The sequence below is a fragment of the Mauremys mutica genome, chromosome 6, assembly GCF_020497125.1.
Source record: "Mauremys mutica isolate MM-2020 ecotype Southern chromosome 6, ASM2049712v1, whole genome shotgun sequence".
Lineage (NCBI taxonomy): Eukaryota > Metazoa > Chordata > Testudines > Geoemydidae > Mauremys > Mauremys mutica.
Window position 1 is genome coordinate 44,708,352 of NC_059077.1, and position 22,267 is coordinate 44,730,618.

The following is a 22,267-nucleotide window of genomic DNA, read 5'->3' on the forward strand; positions in this document are numbered from 1 at the left end:
GGGGCTGGTACAATTGTCCCCCTTTTCCCTCCCTCTCGTCAGCCCTGCCTGGGAGGGGGCTGATGCTACCTAAAAGAAATAGGTGCCTAATTCCCATTGACTTTCCCTGGCATTTGAGTGCTTTACGCCATTAGGGTCCTTGAAAAATCCTGACAAAACTCTGATATTTAAAATCTGGTTTCAGACTTTATTTTAGGGGAGAGAAAAAGGCTGAAGCAGTTTTTATCTATAGAAAAGCAATATTAAGAGCTGATGCTATTTTTCATAGTGTAGGTTTTGTGCAAAAGCACTTAACACACAAAGAGAGCTCCTTTCATAGCTATAACTTCTGTGCAGCTTATGAAAGCATACACTGCACTTTACTTTAAAAAATAAAACTACAAACCCTGAACATATTTAAGTACAATACAAAAGCACCCCAAACTCAGTGTGATGGAACACTGTATCAGTGGTAACTGGCTAAACAGGGACTTGTACAGTAGAACAAATTTGATAAATAAAAATGTTTTTACAAAGGAATTTACTTCATCAATATCTTCTGTTTCTGTTGCTGTTATTAAAGATATTTGTATTTTATTAAAGGCTTTTCCCCTACCCTGCTCTGTTTCTTCTGAGCCCATTGAAGTTTGATGGGAGGTTTTCAGTTGACTTCAAGGGGCTTTGGCTCTGGTCCTTGGTGCTATTTTTGAATTCATAATCTGTTGCCATAGAGATGATTGTGATCTCAGAGTTCCAGCATTATGACTTCATTGATGAATCAGAGGAAGATTGGCTGTGTGGAGGAGAAAAACCTTCGCTTAAAACTAAGCAGTTTGAGAAATGACAAGCAATTTAAAAAATGAAAGTTAAATAGATTCACTGTGCATTTGTTTTATATTTGTAAGTATTCCTCCTTGTGCCTTCTTCTGTAAAATTATCTTGGAGAATGTTTTCAGACCAGGCAGAAGTTTAATTATTTTTTCAAGGAATCTAATTTGTAGTTAGTAATTTGAACGAACAAATTAACTCGAGAACAAAATAGTAGGTGATTCGCAGAGCCAATGGCAAAACAGATCATTTAGTTCAGAAATAACCATTCTAGCCTAAAGAAAACAAGGAGGTGGCATTCTTGACATCTATGATTTAATATTCATTATGTATTTCTGTGGCAATGGGACACACAGAAGACATTATATATTTATATCTATATCGATATAGATATACATATAAAATGCACTGTGCGCTGATTTTCTGAGAGTTATATTTTTCTTTAATTTCCCATTTGTGACATTGGCAAAGAGGCTCCCTCTGATTCTCATCTCAGCAACATCATGGTGTTCATGTGATTCAAACTCACACTTTACTAATCACCAGGGACCTTCCTCACCTTGGGGCCTAGATTCTTTAGCTTTCTCTATGCCCCTTGGTGGTGCAAAGGGGCTGGAAACTGCCCAGGTCAACCCAGGCAGAGATTTCTCCATTGTGAGGTAAGTGCCAGTGGACAAATTCCTTGCATATCTGGCTCACGTCTACCCCTTCCAGCACCTGGCATAGGGTATGTGTCAGGGCTGATCAGGTGCAGCCAGAGCATTCTCTGGCTATTCCTGGCTAGCAGATTGCCATCTGCCAGCCCCAGAGGACTAAGCTTCACCATCCTAAGGGAAGTTTGGGATGCGATTGTGCTGGAGAAATTTGGCATTCAGTGGGTGCTAAGAATGAGTGGAAGCTACACTACTTTGTCAAGTACCAGTTTTCTTACCAATTTAATCCTGACGTCTAATTTACCTCACCATCTTACACCAGCACTGAGTGAATTTGGAACAGAGACTTCCACTGGAGTTGACTCTCCTAAATCCAGGCTGCATTTGGCCCTGTGCCTTAAATGGTATGCATTTAAATTCATCAGTGATTAGAGGGCTTTGGAGCAGAGCTACCTAATCTGTGGTTTGGAGCCTCTGGCCCAGTCACCGTGGGGCCACTGCAGCTCCAGGGTGGGCACGTTGGAGTACTAGTGACATTACAACACATGCAGAATAGACACAGTGTGATGTTAGGCTGTATTAGGAAAATACAGGAGGAAGGGGGAGGTGTTACTTGCTGCAGTGCCAGCCAAGCACAGTCTTTTGGGCCCAGAACAAGTTGGGCACATAAATATTTTTGAGGATCCAGGCCTGTATGCTTCATCTGCTCTTTCTGCTTGACACCACAGTGAGGTTTGTGTGTACACAGGTGCTGTGGCCTCAGTGCAATTGGGTGATGGCAGAGCTTCAGCTGGAAGAAGAATGGAGTGGCTGAGCTGCTGCAGCAAGACAGGCTACCATCTGGGAGGGGTATGGAGTTGGAGGAGTACTTGTAGGCAGCACTATGAGAACAGGTAAACTAGCCTCTAGACTGACTCAGCTCAACTGGGTGGTGAAGGAATGTTCCAGGGCCACCAGCCATGTGATAAAACTGAAGGTTCTACTGAACCGAGCACCAGGAAAGGCCTCCTGTTTAGAAGCAAGCATTGCCCAGAGTGCTAATAATGTGTAGAGCCATTTTCACGCGACACCCATCTGGGCTAGGTGCTTTATTAGTCTTGAGATGTTTAATACCCATGACAATCATCAATGATTGAAGAAATAAAACTGCTAAGTTTATTGCAAAGTGATAAGCTGCCATTTGGTTGATAGTGTATAGAGAGCCGTATGGAAGGGTAAAAAACGTGATATTGGAATCAATGGAAATTAGGATCCTAAATATCTTTGAGGATCTGGGTCTTAGTTTCCACTTCCAGATCTTAATTCCAATAATAACAGTCATTGTGGCAGCTTCTCCTTGCATGCAATACTTTATAAGAGGTAATACTGTGAACGTCAACCACACACCATTCAAAAAGGTCAGGGCCACTTCCCTGCAACTTACAATGCCAGTACTTCCCATAGAGCCTTGGAAAATATTGTAGATATTGAATAAAATCCACTTAAACAAAGACTTACAAGTAATAACTGATTTAATTTTTCAAAAGCAGATGGATCATGGTTAGGATTGGAAATGTCCCAAATCAAGAAGCATAATCTTCAGGCGAGTGAGCATTTTTAATATCTACCATGTTAGTTCTGGATATTAATGTTTCTGAAAACAAATGGAAGGAAAAATATCAATGTTTTTAAAATGATGTATGTAGCTTGGAACGCTAGCTAGAATTCTGTTCAAATGGATGTGAAGCCCCCAAATCTCAGTGAGTTGTAAATCAGAAAATCAATTTATGCCCAAATCCAAAATGTAATGACATGCTAAAGCCTTGACTGAGACCCAAAAGAATTTAACAAAAGCCCTCCTAGCATTTAAAAATGTGAATGTAAATACTTCTAAAAAAAAGAAAAGAATCTACTTAAATGCATTGATATAAAAAGTATATTTGGTACTGCACAGAGTGCTCCAGAAATCAATGTTATTCTGTCTCCTAAATCAATATACATTATAGCAGCTCCCAAAGGCAGAGGTTTATGTACTGAAATAGCTGCATCTTTCTGACACAGGCCAAAGTGACAAAAAACCCATCCATCTCATTCTCTTCTGAGATTAGAGTTTGGTTCCAGCTCTGCAAGATACATCTCTGGGATAAAAATATTTGTAAAAGAAAAAAAGATTTTTCCTTTTAAGAGGAGAATAAATATAATGAACTTGGAAGGTGAACTTAGCGCTTGAAAGGGGCCAGATATACAGATCTGAAAAGCGAAGTTCTCTCTGTGTCTATAAAACGGTTGGACTGTTCAACCTGTTCAAACACAGTTTTTATTGTTTTGTTTCTTTGTCAGATGAAAAATGACCTGCCTGCTTTCTCCCCCAAAGTGACATCCCACCATACAGAATGCTGCCAGGTCTCTGTGGAATCCAACAGGGGAATGACAACTGCTAGCCATCACTTTGCGATGAAAGCTAGTGACCTGTGATTTCGTAGCAGCCTAAAATGTGGGGAAAGGGAACATTTAAAATCCCTTTTGAGCTGAATGGCACTCACTTATATTTTCTGTTCAAGACATTCTAGGTCCTGATTCAGCAAAGTATATTATTATTATTATTAATTTGTATTACTGTAGCATCTTGGAGCCCTAGTCATGGACCAAGCTAGGTAGTATACAAACACAAAATGAAGAGATATTTGCCCCAAACATATTCTTAACACTAAGTGTGCTATCCTATCCCTAGCCATGTGCATATGTATATTGCTGAATCAGAGCCTTAGCCCATCATTTGACAGTTAGTTAAAATGGCAGTGAGAAATACTGCTGGCAAGAAAGCCAAATATTTTTTTGTTTTGATCTACTCCTTTTTTTTGTTAGAGGTCTAAACACCTTGGTTTGCACTAACCACAGCAGTGACACTCTCTCAGCTTCCACTACACTATTATGTTTTGCATTTTGTGGTGTACAGTGCAATACAGTTGTCATAACTTAGTTTTAATATACTGGACCTTCATATTTCTAGAAATCATCCCTTTGTTGGAAGCAGCAGCATTTTGTGTTCAGCTGAGATGCAGCCCATTACAGAGGAGAAACCCATTCTCTTTTCTCAGAGACCTTTTTGGTTCTCTCTTTTCCTAGTTTTCTCTTAGTCTAAAATGGAAAAAAATCAGTCAGACTGAAAGTATAAGGCTGCTGTTTGTGTCTGGAAAAAGGATAACATATGATGGAATCCAAACAGGGAAAGATAAAATGAATCAGGGTATTTAGTTACATCAAGATGAAGCTAAGATAAGGAAAAGCTGTCTCCTATGTAATGGTCCCATAATCACAGACTAGTAATGGCTGCATGAATGCTCTCCCATTTTAAGTAAAACTTGTCTGCTCTGTTATTGCTGTACTGGGTTATTTTTAAGTGTCATGAGTAAGCAATGTGCACTAGATTTGAAATCAGTCTTCCAGATATTCTCCTTATTACTGCTTGGGACTCATGATTTAAATCCTTGAAATTTTTTTTATATATAATATAGTAGTATTTCATACTGAAATAGCACTATAACAAAGTTCTATTTCTAAGCAATTGCTGCTGTACTACTTACTTTAGCCTCCAGTTAGTAAAATGCTGGATTTTCATCTTAAAGTGACAATGTTACTAGTTGGGTTTGGTCCTGCTTTGAGCAGGGGGTTGGACTAGATGACCTCCTGAGGTCCCTTCCAACCCTGAGATTCTATGAAATGTTGTGTTTTGTCACTGCCTTCCAAGAGATTAGCCTTCATGCAGTGATAAACTATTCTAGAATTTCCTCAGTTGGAAGGGAAGGTAACATATAATTTTCAAAGCTCCAATACATCTGGGGTCTTTCCTCTCTCACCTTGGAGTCACTCTCCAGATTTTTTATTTGTGTTAGGGTAAAAAAATGTTTAATGGTGTCTCCAATGCCCTAAGCAGCTGCTGGATCAGAAATTCTAAGCTGAAATTTAAATGCAACATGGAGGCCAATTGCTTATATAGGAAAAAGGCTAAACTAAAATAAATTGCTGAAGGTCTTTTTATTAAACTAAAATATACTGCAAGAATAAGCCACGCAATTTTCAAGACTCACACTCTTGTTATCAGGCCATGGGGGAAAAAAAAGAGAGAGAGATCAGGCTGTGATCTCTCAGATCAGTGATCTGTGAGGACCTCACAACCCAGAGATTTACTCCCAGTTCTCTTATGGGGTGTGTGTGTGTGTGTGTGTGTGTGTGTGTACAAGAAAAGTGGTTTTGGTATAATAAAAACAAATGCCCGTATTCATCCTACTTTGTTTCATAGATATATATAAAAGGGGGGAGGCGTAAGATATTTTGGGTTTCTTTATACTCAGTTGGGAGTCAAGGCTATTATAAATAGTTCATAATAAACAGAATGGCCACATTGGCAGCTAAGTGGGGGAAAGGTTCCATCACAGGGATTAGATTTCACTAATCAATTGAATAGAGCTGTGAAAACAAAATGGAGAAAATAAAGTTGTGTGAGCTGAATAACATTACAGCCTGAAGCACCATGCAGCATTGATACAGCCCCAGACTTCTGGAAGGTTCTGACGTGGCCCATCCTTTGAGGCATTGGCCAATCTCTTGCTAACATTTAAAATAAATCCAAAGCGAACACTCACAGAACAGGGAATTCTGTACATGTAAATACCCTGGATTTATATAGGGTATAGGAAGAAAACAGGCAAAGTAGAGGGACATATGTATTCATTCCTACACCCCAAAAACAGGGCTGGTAGCTGGCCAAAATTATAGATTATAATTTATGTGTGCATTTTAATCAATCAATAAGCTCCAAAGCATGTAGTTATGCACACAGCTGGTCTATGCTAACATGTTGCCCTCCCACACCTCCTTGTTCCATCTGGTTTTAAATTACATTGTAAGCCCTTTGAGCCATGTATTGCATTACTAGAGCACCCAGCACAAATGGGCCCCAATCCCAATGGGGGCCGTAGGCCCTGCCAATAAGAATAAAGTCTGGTCGATCTAAGTTAAGGCTAGAAGCCTTGATGATATGCCTTTAAAATAAATAAGTCATACAAATCACCTTTACCTTACCCAGGAAATGACCATACATGGATATGCTTCTACAATTTACTTAAAGATATGATAAAGGGAAAAGTGAATGAGACAAAACTGATGATTAAAGAGCCATAAGGGAGCTTGCTAAATTTGCAGCATAATTCCTGTCCCATTGCCTAGTATTCTCCATGAGAAAAAGAAAACCATTCAAAGAGTACCAAGGATTCCCATTTATTAAGCCCTGATCCTTCGAACACATACACACAATTAACTTTATGCACAATGGGACAACCCATGTGTAAAGCCAAGTATGTACATAAATATCTGCAAGGTCAGGACCGAAGACAAGGCCACAATATAGTTTGCAACATCTATAAGCTGTTCAAGATGTTTCTGGCAGATTCAGACATGGGTTTTATTACTCCATTTGGAATGGATTTGTAAAAAAACGGTTTGTCAGATATACTACTATTTAGCTATGACAGGTGAGGCCAAGTAATCTCCCCAACACTTCATTGCTGGTGGTGAATATTTTCTGGCAAAGCACCATACTTTAAGACATGACTCGCCATGATTTACTGCATCAAAAGCCAAATAATTATGTAGCTGACCTTTGTAAATCATGTGGATACTAAACTATGGATGTTAAAGTAACATACAGTTGGGTGAAAAAGGGGACATCAAATGTCCCCTCAGTGGTTCAGTTCAAGGGAAAGAAGAGGCAATTTCTGCTACAAGGCTGGCCTCTGGGGTATATTTTGGGAGGATGCTGATGACGGTAGTGGGAGGAGGCAGAGAATGAAGCCTGGTTGCTTGGGGAAAGGACAGGAATGGGGTGGGTGTGTTTCTAGTAGCCCACTATCTCCCCATAGAGACAGCACCCCTGCAGTAAAATAAATCCTCCCATTACATACTTACCTTTCCATTCATAATAAACTGTCCCGTTTCTGTCCCCCTCTCTCCCAGTGGTGAAAACTATCTACACATACAGGGGGAGGGGGGAAGAGAGTTGCTACCGTACCTCCACATAGTACACAGATGAGAGGAGTGAGCCTCCCAGGAGAGTTAGAAGGCAGTGACAGAAGGCAGTTTCTCACAGCCCAGTCCATCCTACCCACTCTGTGAAAGAAATGGGAGGGTCTGCTTCTCTACAAAGGAGGAAGAGAAGAAACACATGCGTATGTGTTGGGAGGGATGGGGGTAGCCTTCGTAGCCCAATCCTCATTCCTCTTGATTACAAAGGCTCAGTTTAAAACAAGGTTTGCAGACCTCTCTCAAAAAATTGTCCATCTCAGGAAACCACAAGCCATGCCCAAGAAACTTTTTCTTCTTGATCTTTCATTAGTCTCTTCTTCGGTGGGAAATCAGGCCACACAAGCCGGACCCTCAGCTCTGTTCTCTGTTGAAGGGAAAATGAGCTGAAAGGTAACTTATTGCTTAGGAAAATAGATGTGTTCTATCACTTGCAAATAACTTTTACAAATACAGTATATATTGTTTCTGGTTACAAAATATGTACTGCTGGGATTTTCAACAGAGTCTAAAGGAGTTCCCTTAGGCTCCCAACTCCCATTGCATTTCAATGGGAGTTGGACATCGCTCCTTTGAAAATTTCAGCCAAAAATAACTAGACTACATTAAGCACAAAAGATAGACATTACAGCAAAATATCCAAAATAATGCCTTAATACTAATACCTTTTATGTATCTATCTCAGGTATTGATGAGGCACCGATGAGCTTCATATCCAATCTTAGAAACTTATGCATGAGGATGCTGAAAAGTCTTTCACAAAATGTCTATATTTTATGTGACCATGGACAGAGGAAAATATATATAAAATAATCAAAGTATCATAAAGTACTTTCTAAAGTAGGCATAAGCATGGAAATATAGATAGGAGGGCTCTATCACAGCATATACTATATAGAGTTAGCTGGGAACAAACAGGAATCAAAGATCAGAATTAATTTTTAAATAAAATTAGTGTACAGATAAAACAACCTTGGAGAGCCTCGGATTCTGAAGTGAGTTATAGCTGACTGGGTAGGGGAAAGAAGAGAAGAGAAGAGACTCTGCATGGATTTCAAAAGCTATGACTTTTCTGTGAATTAAAAGTCATTAAAAATATATGCATCCCTGTGTGGTTTAATCAGATACTGGAAAAATTAGACTTCGTGTGTCATTGTTCCACTGACATTGTGTGCCTTCACTAACAACATTTTTGCACCATGTCATAAAATGGTTAAGCTATTTAAAATACTGATGGATTCGGGAAAGGCCTAGTGGTCTGAGCACAGGATGGAGAGACAGGAAATTTGTAATCATGGCTCTTTAATTCCTTCCCTCGGCGGCCTTGGGCAATTTACATAACCTCTCTGTGCTTTGGTTTTCCCATCTGCTAAATACCTACTTAGCTGACTGGTGTACTGTGAGGATTAGTTAGTTATTTTTTTTGTAAAACACTCTGAAGATTAAATGTGTCACAAAAATCCCCAATTTAAGTATTATCACTTCTAGATATTCAGACCAAATGCAGCCTATGGTATCATTTTCAATTCCTAATGGACTTAGGAGCCTAAGTACAATTTTCAAAAAAGATTGCCTATTACGTTTGAAAAATGAGACTTGTGCTCCTAAATCACTGAGGCACTTTTGAAATGGTCACACAAAGACTACTAAAAATAGCATAGGGAGTCTCCTGTCTTCTCATTGACATGAGAGGGTAATGATCTACTAACTCTCTCGTGGTTGATTGCCTATCAGCCACCTGGGGAAAAACTGTAATGGATGTGTGATCTGAAGTTTGTTGGGTTCTTTCCTGGCAGCAGGATCAGTCCCCCGCAATGAATATTCATAAACCCTAACATTTTGTGCTCTTTCCTCAAACTTTACACTTTACCTTTTAGTACTTTGGGAACAGTTCAGAGATCACGGAGCTGCAGCTACCCTGCTGCTCTAGAGCACCTTCTTCTCATGGAAATGACTCTCCAGGACCAGCTCTGTAGTTCTTTCCCATCCTCATTCTCCTTCTTCCCTTTAGCTCTCTGTGGCCGCATAGAAAATGATACATTTGTGGGTGGGGGGAAAAAATCACATGAAGTTGACAGTTTGCTACAGTTTCCTTACAGTTGCATCCAATTTTCTCTGAGTCAGAGCAGTAGTAACACGACATTTCTCTTTGCTGCAAAATTGCTCTCAGCAAATTTGAGCCCCTATTCCTCCTCCCCTCCATCACAGACACACTTAGAACCAGAATAGAACATTAATACCTAAAGATGGCTGAGACTACAAGACAGCAATAAGTGTAAAGAGATGGGGTTTTTTGGGGGGAGGGAATCACATTTGCCTTTCTCATCTCATAATGACATTAGATTAGAGAGACTTCTCTATGTTCTTCTGCTTAAATACATGAACACAAACACAATGCATTAGAGTTATCTTTTCCTAACTTATTCAGATGAAGGGCACGATCATTAGCAGCTTCATCTCATAACTGACAAATATTAAGGGAATTCTTAACCCTCCCCACTACCTTGTGACCCTAAGAACCCCTCATTGCCAACTGGCAAAGGGTTCACTGTTCTGTCAGCAATTCCCATAAGTAGGGCCCTATCAAATTCACAGCCATGAAAAATGCATCATAGACCATGAATTCTGGTCTCCCTCTGGGAAGTCTGGTCTTTTTTGTACTTTTACCCTATACTATACAGATTTCCCAGGGGGAGACCAGTGTTTCTCAAATTGAGCATCCTGACCCAAAAGGGAGTTGCAGAGGGGTTGCAAGGTTATTTTAGGTGGGTCATGGTATTACCACTCTTACTTCTGCACTGCCTTCAGAGCTGGGCAGCCGGAGAGCAGCAGCTGTTGGCCGAGCACCCAGCTCTGAAGGTAGTGTCACCGTCAGCAGCAGTGCAGAAATAAGGGTAGCAGTACCACTCCCCCCTCACACACACACACACTGTCTCTGTGTGTGTGTGTGTGTGTGTGTGTGTGTGTGTGTGTGTGTGTGTGTGTGTGTGTGTGTGTGTGTATACCACTGTGGAGTGTATGTATTAACACTATGAGGAATTATGTATACCTACTAACAGGTCTTAAATTCAACTGGAGCTGTTTAAAGCGGAGCTCCGGTAAATATAATCCCGCTGGAGATTTTATAGCATTTTTGGGGAGAGGCATGGGGGTCTCTGGGAAATACTCTATAAGAATTTAAGCGCTGCCTACTAATATTAGGCTTTAAAGTCTGTAACCAAAGGGAGAAGAAGCTTTCTTCTAGATCCGAAGGAAGGTAGCTATCTCACTGCAGCTGTAGATTAAGCATTGTGAGCCAAAAAACAATGGGAGCTACATTTGCTGTAAAGTCAATAGGAAAAGCAGGTTGACCTGGGGTGGGGGGGGAGGCAGGATGTGAACTCAACATGGCACCAGCACTCCAGGGAACAAACAGCAGGAATAAATTTCGAAAGGTCTATTGGTCGATAACAGCATGCAAGGACAAATCTCCCCCCCGCCCGCTGCCCCCATTATCCATTTCAGTGAGGAACACTCTTGGGAGAGGGAGGTGGTTAGTGAAGGAACTGGACTGAGTGAAAACCAGAAAGCTCTGCAGAAAGACTTGGAGGGTGAGAAACTGCTTTAGACAAGGATTGTAACTTAAATTAGTCAGCCTTAAATCTAGAAAGCATACACTTTTGCTTTATTTGTAGCCATTTCTGTTTCCATTCTTACTCGATACTCACTTGAATCTGTGAATCTCTGTTCGTTGTTGATAAACTTATATTTGTTTTCACTATAAATAAATTACAGAGCTGTATTGGTATAAAGGGTCCAAAACCTGAGTTGTAACTTTCCATCTGTGTGTATACTGTTTCTTTGGGAGGCAACTTGCCATGTAATTTCTGTGAGTGTCCAGTGACAATGTCTGGATGCTACAGGGGAACACTCTTCAAAGGGGGCTCAAGTATTGGAGTGCCCCTGCCATTAACCTGCAAAGCAAAATACAACTGGCAGAGTCTGAAGTGTGTTTGAGTGCTTGAAAGGCTGACAGTGTACAAAAGTTGACACCCAGCTATATCAAGTTAAAAATCCCTCATGCTGGAGGCAGGGGTGTAACAAGGTGTCCCACAATCCTGAGTGCCCCAAGAAAGTGTTCGCCGTCCATTGTCATGTGATGTTGGTAGATAATCTCAGAAAACTGATTTCAGTGGGAGTTAAGGGCACCCCAGGATAGGGTATGAAACACTTTAGAGTGCACATTCAAAGTGCTCTTTTATCTGGGAAACCAGAGGCAAATTTCTGGGAAAGTAAATTCAAAGCTGGAGGCCAGGGTTCTGTAAACTCAGTTTCCTTGACACTGGATTGGTATATGGTACCACATTTGTGACAATGTGCAACGCTTTATGGTTTGGTAGCAACTCCGATGAACATACTGTGCAGACCAAGTACCACTTGGGTGAAGGGGCAGCTCCAAAGCAGAACAGGTTGGCAGAAGACTGTGAAGGTGCTCCAAGCATATTTGTAACTCTGATCCTAAGATTTATGTACTTCTGCAGAACTGTGTGGTGAAACCTAAAATCCTGCTGCTTGCGTTATGACTGACTCACCTACAAAGCTGTCAGCTTTTGAAGTATAGATTAGAGCCTAACGAAGAAAAAAAGTGGGGTTTTTTTGGAGTAATTTGTTGCCATTGTTTGAAACAATAATGCTCATGTCGAAAAATAACTTTTGGAATAATTGATGTGCAGCTCCTCTGGTGTAAATCTGATATATATCAGAAAAGGTCTTCTCACATAGTTTCTAATCTATAGAGCCAGACTAACACAGCTCCGTGATCCAGCAACATTTCTTCAGTGGGCCGCTCAGTATTACATCATTCCGTTTTCCACATTTCATCATTGATATTTCATCCCTTATTTACAGTATTGGTGATTTGGCTTTAGAAACTTAAAACCAAGGTGCCCTTTCCCATAAATTACGGAGGATGAAACAGTCTATCTAAATAAGCCTTATTAGCCAAGAAAATTCTCCTCCTAAACAGGAAAAAACAAACAGTTACTAACCTGTTCCATAACTATTGTTCTTTGAGATGTGTTGCACATGTGCATTCCACTCTTGGTGCCTGTGCACCCAAGCACATGGCCATGGGAAACATTTCCCCCTCAGCAGTTCCCAGCCATCTCAAGCGCCTGCTGCTGTCATGCACAGAGCATGCAGGTATAAAGAGCAGAGCCCTAGCCCCACCCCCACCGTCCCCCAGTTCTTTCTTCAGAGAATTCCAATGCAGATGGGCAGGAGGACAGGTTGAGGAATGAACATGTGCACCACATCTTGAAGAACAACAGTTACAGAACATGTTAGTAACCATTTTTTCTTTGCGTGATTGCACATGTGCATTACACTCTTGGTGACTCGTAAGCCATGAAACAGGAGGTGGGTTTGGCGTCTAATTTAACAAAGACTGGAGGACAACCTATCCAACTCTAGCATCACCTCTCAAGTCCTTAGTGCATGGCATAATGTGACGCAAACACGTGCACTGAGGACCAAGTTGCTGCTCTACAATTGTCTAGAATTCAAACTTGCACTAGAAATGCTGTGGAGGCCACTTGAGATCTTATTGAATGAGCTGTGATCTTAATTAGCAGGGTGAGAGTAGCGAGGTTGTAGCACATGGAAATGCATGAGGCTATCCAAGAAGAGATTCTTTGAGCAGCAACTGGTTGTCCTTTCATTCTGTCTACTATCGCCACGAACAGATGAGAGGATTAGTTCTATCAAAGAAGAATGCCCGCACTCTAACATCATGGGAGTAAAAACGCTGTTTTTTCCTGTTTGAGTGTGGTTTCAGGAAGAACAAAGATAAGAAAATTGGCTTGTTGACAAGGAACAGAGACCACCTTTGGGATAAACTTTAGATGAGGGGGTAGGTAAACCTTGTCCTTTAAGAAGATTGTATAGGGAGGCCCAGACATTAGCACATGCAGCTCTCCTACTCTTCTAACAGAAAGTAATGGCTACCAATAGTGCCACCTTAACGGACAGATGTAACAGTGAGCAAGTAGACAGGCTCAAGCAGCAGAGCCATAAGTCTTAATAACACTAAGTTGAGGTCCCATGGGGAAACAGGATTATGCACCTGAGGATATAATTTGTCTAGGCCTTTCAGAAATCTTATGGACATGTCATTAGAAAATGCAGATCAATTATCCACCTGAGGATACATAGAAATAGCCAGTAAACGTACCCTGATAGAACTAACAGCCAAACCTTGACCTTTCACGTATAGTAGCTATTCTAGCATGTGCTGGATTGAGGAGCAGGATGGCAAAACTCCAGAATGATGTGACAGATGGAAAAAAAGCTCTACTTAGAGCATCCGACGAAGTGGGTATTCACCCACGAAAGCTCATGCTCCAATATGTCTGTTAGTCTATAAGGTGCCACAGGACTCTTTGCTGCTCTTAGAAAGGTAAGTAGCTCTCATGGATGGTTTCTACTGTTTAGCACGACATTCTGTACCTCTTTTGAACAAGATTGTTCTCTACAACCCTTGAGCATCCATGCAGTTAGATGAAGAGCTTGGTGGTTCAGGTGGAGCATCTGACCATGATCTCAGGAAATTAGATCTGAGAGTACTGGGAAGGAAATCAGGTTTCAATTACAGAATCAGAAGAGTGGAGAACCAGTGGTGGCAGGGCCATAAGAATGACTCAGGCCTGGTCCAATCTGATCTTTAGCAGGACTTTGGGAATAAGCAGGAAAGCAGAGAGAAGCCTGCCTGACCAGAGAAACAAGAACATACCTTTCAGGGAACCCAGGCTGTGGTAAAATGAGTCTTTGTCTGCCTCTCTCTGTCCTGTTTCTGCTCTTTAATTTAGCTCTTGTTTTCTCCATATGTATTGTCGTGCTTATGCCCATTTATTTGCTGTTCAGCTCTGAAACAAAGTTTCTATGAAACATAGCATCATATGTTCTGTGTTTTTAGGGTTTGAATCCTGCATCCCTTGCATAATCAAATTTCCCATTGTTCTTGAGATCTTAAAGAATTACTATTATCAGGAGCTAAAGTAAGGCGGAAACAGGAGGGCTCACCACAAGTAAGGGGGTCCATGCCATGGCTTGGGGGAGCAGCATTCTCCCACAGCTCCATCTCCTCCTTGGCTGGCACAGTAAGAATTCTCCGCCTGTTTCAATCTATTTTAGCCACTGTTTATTAGTGATAGTTGTCTGTTATATGTCAACTTTCCTTTCCTTGCATTAACATCCCTAGTCAAAATGCAAAACTAGAGAAAAGAACTGAGCACTTCACATTCACCTATGAGAGAGGTATAACTTTGTCATGCTCTCTAAGAAATGGGCTAGACCTTCATGTGATGTAAATCAGCTCAGCTCCCCCTACATCTTTGTCTTTTGTAAATTCACAATATATTTTATTGTAATTGCCACTGTAGTAGCACAAATACCGGTAATAATGAATGAGACAAAACCTTCATACAGATGAGAAACAGTAAAAGAAAATAAACTAATATAAAGGAAAAAATAAAGATGAGTAAAACTTCAAAATAACAAAAGAAGAACTTAGTGGCATGTGTCACTTTCTTTGGTTCAGTTCCCCCCACCACTTTCCCACATCCAGTTTGTTAGAAATGTTGGTACCAGAATCAGGGGCATAGAGTACAGTATGCAGAAATAAGCTCTTACTCTCCAGCCAACCTAAGTTTGTGTTCTGTTTTTTCCCCCTGTAACTTCAGCCTCCCTTACTATTAGAATGAATGGATAGTTCCCTTGAGCTGGACATATAGTCATTAGCCTCTTAATAATTTCTTAGGGATAAAACAGGTTATGTCTCTGTTTTGTGGCTGATCAAGACCAAGATGCCAATCTTCCAAAGAAAAAAAGTGCCGTCAAAGGATTTTCTTGCTGGCTTGGCAGTCTAGTGAAATTGCACTCCAATTTCAGCCCTGGGCTCCTGATCTTCCTGAGCAATGGATTCAGTCCCTGGTAGGAAGAGAGCCTCAGACTGTCCTCAAGAACTCCCCACTTGGTATTGAAGAGCTCCAGCAAGAGCCATCTGCAACAATCGGCAGCTGGAAGGAATGAAACTGTAAAAGAGAGGCATTGGTTGGCCAGGGAATAAATGAAGGGAAAAGGGAAAGATCCCAGAAGATCAAATATAAGCCACAGATTGAGTTTTCAATCTCTTTTTTAAAAAAGGCATGAACTCTCTCATGCAAGATGAAGATCTCATTGTGATGCAGAACACTCAAACTCTATGCAGTCCTCATTCTAAGAAATGGAAAGTGAAATAATCACAGAACAATGAATGGCAAATTGCAAATTAACCTATTTCTTGTATAAAAGATACTTAAGCATTTTATATAGGACAGTCAACAAGTATATATCTACTTCACAGAACTAAATTAGCAAAATTATTGCTGCAGCAGAAAATGCACAAGACTTATTAATAAAGTCCAACCAGAATGAGACTTCTGAAATCCTTAGGACAACCAGTTTTACAGGACAAAGGACATTCCTTTTCTGGTACTGGATTGTCATTTTCTGCCAGTCTCATAATCATCTTTAATTAAGGAAGTTGTCAGCAAAATGAGGCATATGCGTCACTTAAAAAAACATCTTCTGCTTCATGCCACTGACATTTGCATCAGGTGTCACCAAGGCCATATGAACAGCATGGCTTTGGAATCTAGCCCAGTTCAGTGAATAAAATGTTCATTTTTTATGTCATGTGAACTGCAAGAACAGTGAACAACAATGAGATATGATTAGAAGGATCACAGGGGCATAATAAACTCTCCTTTTAAAAGTACCTTTCAAATATACTCTCCCTGGTGGGATTCCCTTCTTTCAGAACCCTGCAGCTCCAATTCTTTATAAAGCAAAACGCAGCTAGGCCACCATTTGGGTTATTTAGAGTAGTAAGAATGATCTTGTACTTCACACAGCTCAGAAGCCATTGGAATTTGTCCTTAAATTTATACATTTGGTCAAAAAACATTTTTATATGTGTTTGATTAAAGACCTGCCTAAGGTTTCAATTTTTCACATTTCAGATCATTGGCAATTTATTAATCTACTGCTCAAATATTTTTGCTTGAGATGGGCCCAAACCAAAACCCTAGATCTGAACATCCCAATCTTTGGGGAAGTTCAGCTCTGAATCCATCCTTTGTGGCTCAGATCCATCTCTATTTTTATAGGTTCCAGTATTGTACCTTTGGCTTTAACCTGGGAAGTTTTTGTTTTAGTATGGCATATAAGAAAAATGAAAAGCAATTTGACCCCATTATCTTTAAAGCTGTACTACACAGTAACATCACCACTATTCTTTGTCCTGTATCAATATAAACCTAATATGGAATGTGTATGTGTAATACTTTATACAGATATGTACACATTTACATGACAAATGAGTGCTCTGCTTCTTACCCAATATGGCAATAAATGAAAGCAATATCTGGTAATTTCAGTGACAGGTACTACAGCAATTTCATCTGGGTGAAAAGGAGAATTGATAAAACAGAGTCATGATAAGAAACAAGCATTTTAATTGTGAGAGTTTTCCTTCTGTCCCAATAGATGATTTTCTTCCCTAAGCCACACTGAATAAAGCTTCCCTAAGCCACACTGAATAAAGCAGGTGCTTATATAAGACCTATCTTGGTTGTATTTCACATGGAGCAGCAGTGACACATATAGTTGCGCAAAATGTATCAAACACTTGGAGATTTGTTTTTATGACAGCCAGCATGTAGATTTGGGGGAATCCTCTGCTGATGTGTAAAGAGGATGCGAAACAGATACTTGGACCTAATCCGGTGCTAATTAAATTTAGTGGAAAGTCTCTCATTGTCTTCAGTAGCTGATGGATCAGCCCCAATATCAACAGTTTCAGCCTACAGGCTGCTATGGGAGTGCCTTGTGGTGTGTACCAATTTTTGTGTACTTTACTTTTATTTTTGCTTCTCTGGCACCTTCCTAGTTATTGTGCGACTTACCCACTTCCCCCAACCCCAAAGAAACAGTCTCGTTTCATTTTTTGCTTTTATTTCTGATTTAAGGACATTGGTGTGTACTCATTCCCCTTAGTTATTAATTCTTTTTATTTAGATTTATAAAACCGCATACACAAAAAAGCGCCTAGCCCACGTGCTAGGTGCTTAACAATTACTTAAAAATACAATGAAACATGACAAAACCAACAGCAGCCTCCTCCACATTTGTCAATAACTAGTCAGATCTTATAGCAAAGACATATGACCGTACTTCCCTAAACCATGCCCCTCAGGAACATCCCCATCCCAAGGACCCCACTAAAGAGACCAGCTTTGGTCAACACATTCAGGCTATTTTGTACCAGGTGCTGGGGGTGAGTTCCAAATTTACAAGCAAGACAAGGGCTAAATTAATTGGGTAATTTGTTCACTATGAATAAGTTTATCTGGCACTATTGTTCTTATTAGTTTGTCTAAATACGTAAGCAAAGTTTTCCCTATTTGCAGATTAAGCCTCTTACCTCTTGATCTGTCCTCATTGACTGATTAAAATAATTAGCCACTGTCCCCATTTTAATACTCCCTTTTTATATATTTGTACTGATTAATGTCTCCCCTCAGTTTTCTATTCTCTAAACCGAATAAGACCAGTTCTTTAAGCTTTCTTCACAGGTTTTATTTTCCAAGATACTTACAGTATTTATTGCTCAATTTAAATGCATAAGAGGGTTTTATATTTAATAAGCAAAGAAACAAGCAGTATGCACAGCTAGAAAAACACCAGCAATGCTTCACACTACATCCACAGAGAAAACCAGCATTCCCCTATACTACATTATTTATAATACAGCAGTATCCAGACACCCAGTCAGGATTGGGGATCCATTTTACTAGACATTGTATAAACCAATGGTGGGCAACCTGAAGCCCGCCTGGAATCCCATTCAGAGTCAGATTGCCCCTCCACCTGGAAACCCACCTCAAGCCTCTGTGCATCCAGATTCCCCCCATACCTAGACTCCCCACTGAGCTGCCTGCACCCAGATTGTCCCACACAGAATCCTCTCACCCCACAGCTGGATCCCCCCACACTGAGCCTCTCCACACTTGGATCCTTCCTGGTTGAGCCTGCCTGCCCCACACCTGGGGTGCCTGGTGCAGAGGGGCAGGGACCCAGGGTGTTTCTGGGGGCAGGCCTAGGCCTTGTGCTGTGTCAGGGTTGGGTGCAGCCTCACCACTGAGTCTGTGTCCCTGGGATGGGAGGTGGAGAGGCTGCAGGGTGATCTCCCACCTTCATGCAACCAGGGGCCTGTGCTCACCACTGCCATGCTGGAGCCTCTGCATTTATTTTTTGACAGATAATTCTGCAGAATTTTGCAGAATTTTAAAATATTGTGTGAAGAATTTTTAATTTTTTGGCACCGAATGTCCTCAGGAGTTCTATTTACACCGCATGAGCAGACTGAAGTCAGTGCAGCTGCATGCAGGCAAAGCAGTCTGCTTTCCCCATGGTAAATTGCACAATTGGTGCTCAGGGCTCTGATGCTGCATACAAACATGCATGTACATGAATAGTCCCTGTGATGGTGTGTCCACTCCACACAAGCCCTGAGTGGGATAGTGTGGGCCAGTAGTGGTCAATTATCTTTGACTCTGTCTGTAGGGGAGCCAGGGATTGATGGTGCCTAATGGCAGATGAAACCCAGCTGAGGGAGGAGCTAGGCTAGGAATATAAAGCCAGGAAGCAAGAGCAGGAAAATGCTGCAGCGGGGAGGTCTACAGTAAGTCTCTAAGGGGAAAGAGTTGGCTAGGGACAAGGCAGAGATCCAGATGGAGAGTAAGCCCTGGGGACCTGACCTAGGTTAGGGAATTTAACAAGAGGCTGAGAGGGGTGAAGTAGCCACAGGGAGTGGAGGAAGCTCCAGTGGTAAACCTGGAGATAGGTGAGAAGATAGAGAGGTAGGGTAGGAAGAAGCCCAGGGAAACAGGAACAGGATCCAAGACTGAGCAGATCTTTTGCTTAATTAAAAAGTCAAATAAAATAAAGTGTTTGTATTGTTAATAAGACAGCAATAAATATGACAGTGTCATTTTGCTAAATTGCCTTAAGAAAATTCCAGATTTCAGCAGAAAAGCTCAGTTTCTTTTCTTAAAGATGTTAAATATCCATTTTAATACATCTAGATGGTTTCTGGAAGGTATTTTGGTTGCACTACAAAAGGTGTGGCTGACTTATATTACAGGATAATTACCTTTTGCTGATGATTTTCTGAAGATATGTATGGAATCTGAATGGAGCCTAGCTATGGGTGATCCAGCAATCAGACTCTCCATCAGGAATTGAAACCCAATTCAGTAAAGCACTTAAGCACATGCTTATGTCCCACTGAGGCTACAGAATTCAGATAACATCCTTTATTTAAAAAACAAACAAAACAAAAAGAGACCACCACCACTGTGGTTATTTTGATGAACATGCTACAAAAGTTTGCACAACTACTGTGACCACCAGCCTGTTAACCGACTCGTTTCCCCAAGGCCCAATTTAATGTAACATTGTAGAGCTTGTAATAATTTATACCAGCTGAAAAGCCAAGAGATTCAATTTTTAAACTGAGTTAATTCACAGGCACTGTGTTTCTTATCATAAATGTTTAATCATTCTCAGCTATTTTAAAATAACTTTCACAGTTTTATTAAAATCTTATTGAAGCTTGTTGAAAACTGACATGTTAAGGGGCATTCTACCTCTAATGATCTGATGTCTTCTCCATTCCTCCTATCGTTTTCTCATTCTGGGCCCAGTCCTACAATGAGCTCCACAGGGGAAGACCCGCAGTGTAAGCACAGAACCCCATTGATTTCAATGGGACATTATCAAATATTTGGGGTTGCAGCTGGGGGATTCTAAAAAAGTCCTAAGAGTGTTCAGGTCCTTTTAAGGCCTCTAAGGAATGAGAGGTCATTTTCCCAGCACAGTGAAGCAGGGGCCAGCAGGAGCCTTCAAGGACAGCCCTTGTGCAGGTCATTGCAGAATTGCTATATTGGGGAAATTTCCCACAAAAATTTGTCCCGCCCTGCCCCCCCCCCCGAAAGATGTTGAAATTCATAATTTTAGACCAGCTCCATATGTTTTATAGTTAATTACTATTATACTTTATGTTGTCCTGTTGTGCCTTTCTGGTATCCTTGACCAGTGTTTCGGAGGAAAGTGTGCCACAAACAAAATGTAATACAATGCAACAAAAAATATTTTTACAAGTGGTAGAGTTCATGTGCAGATAAAAATTCTGACCAGACTGTTGAGATGCCTCTAAAAAATAAGGCATGTAGGAGTTGTTTTGGAACTCCTAATGGGCTCACTACTGCAAAACGCTGAGGAAATCTGGCCCTGATCCAACAAAGCACGTGCTTAACTTTAAGCACATAAGCAGTTCCACGATCATGCCCCATTTGAGGGAGTTAGCTCTTTTGGGACAGATTTTCAAAGGTAATCAGGTGCCTAAAGTTGCAGATAGGTGCCTAAGGGGACTTTCAAAGCTTTAAGTGAGTTAGGTGCCATTTCAAGGGGCCACTATGACAGTGTAGTGGGCAGGAAGTTTCTGTTTCCGTAGAAAGTGTAGCAATCATTCCTACAGCTTGTGTAATTATTGTCAGGGCTGCTCACGAAAAGCCCAGTCCCGCAAGGTGTTGAGTACTGTACCTACTACAAGGTAGGGCCTGGTGAGCTGGGCCAAGCAAAAAGTCTGTGTTTCCACACAGTGATGAGCTGCCAAAATCTTAACAACGGGTTCCCTATAAAAAGTTCTGATTTAACAACGGGTTCCCTATAAAAAGTTCTGATTTAAGGGATGTGCGACAGCATGTATTTTTTGTACCAATAGGGTTACCATACGTCCATATTTTCCCAGGAGGTGATTAAGAACCGAAAAGCCTGACATGTCCAGGAAAATACAGATGTATTTTAACCCTACCTAAAGTTCTTTTTTAAAAAGATGGGGCTGAACTAGAAATGAGCTCCGTTTCACATGTGTGGGTGGTGATCAGGGACAGTCTCAATTTTTGGGTCTTTTTCTTATATAGGCTCCTATTACCCCTCACCCCCGTCCCGATTTTTCACACTTGCTGTCTGGTCACTCTAGGGTGTGCACATGTGTGGGTCCCAGCTGCTCCCTGCCTCCCTCTCATTAAAGCAGGTGTGCAGGGTTACTGCCCTGGGAACTGCAGGGCACCAGTGGATGTGGGGCTGGCTGCAGATAGGGGCGTGGGGCAGGGCTAGCTGGAGGCAGGGAGTGACACGGGCTGGCTGTGGGCAGGTGATGCAGACAGGCGGGCTGCGGGTGGCTGCGGGCAGGGGGTGGCTGCGGGCGGCTGTAGCAGGGGCTGGCTGCGGGCAGGGAAGGCGGGGGAGGGGCGCAGATACTCACACGGGGGGAGCAGCTGGGAGCAGCAGGACGCAGCCGGGAACTCACCAGGGCCAGAGGTCCAAAGAGCAGGAGCAGCAACAGGGCCAGGAGGCAGCTCACATGGCTCTCGCAGCATAGCGCAGCGCTCCCCGGCGGCCGGGAGGAGGAATTACAGGCTTCCCAGGCAGAGCCCATCAAAGCTTCCCTCGCAGGGAAGCTAGTTAACAAGCGGTTCTAAAAGCGCTTCTAAATTTAACAACGGGTTCGTGCGAACCGGTGCGAACCGGCTCCAGCTCACCCCTGTTTCCACAGGGTTAAATGTAAAGTCATGCCTCTAGGAACCAAGAACAAAGACCATACTTAC

At 41.5% G+C, this 22,267-nt stretch overlaps 1 protein-coding gene and 1 long non-coding RNA gene across 15 annotated transcripts in view; one reads left to right on the forward strand and one right to left on the reverse strand.

Moving 5' to 3' along the window:
• The window catches only part of SV2C (synaptic vesicle glycoprotein 2C), a 312,143-nt gene extending 290,163 nt beyond the window's left edge, over positions 1 to 21,980 (reverse strand). For 7 of the 13 annotated variants that reach the window (XM_045021380.1, XM_045021368.1, XM_045021375.1 and 4 more), the window contains exons 1-4: positions 16,932 to 16,996; positions 9,388 to 9,532; positions 7,507 to 7,884; positions 596 to 772 (exon numbers count right to left, since the gene is read on the reverse strand). The gene's annotated coding sequence lies outside the window, so the exon portion shown is untranslated. Of the gene's footprint in view, positions 1 to 595; positions 773 to 2,957; positions 3,094 to 7,506; positions 7,885 to 9,387; positions 9,533 to 16,931; positions 16,997 to 21,924 lie in introns of those variants that run through there. The other 6 variants (XM_045021372.1, XM_045021371.1, XM_045021370.1 and 3 more) reach the window with 6 other exon arrangements.
• LOC123372849 lies at positions 746 to 3,044 on the forward strand. 2 transcript variants are annotated; one of them, XR_006580472.1, is made up of 3 exons: positions 746 to 879; positions 2,209 to 2,353; positions 2,987 to 3,044. It is a non-coding gene; the product is annotated as an uncharacterized LOC123372849 (long non-coding RNA). The 2 variants fall into 2 exon arrangements; XR_006580473.1 differs by having other exon boundaries at positions 2,990 to 3,043.
• Positions 21,981 to 22,267: the final 287 nt, after the last annotated feature.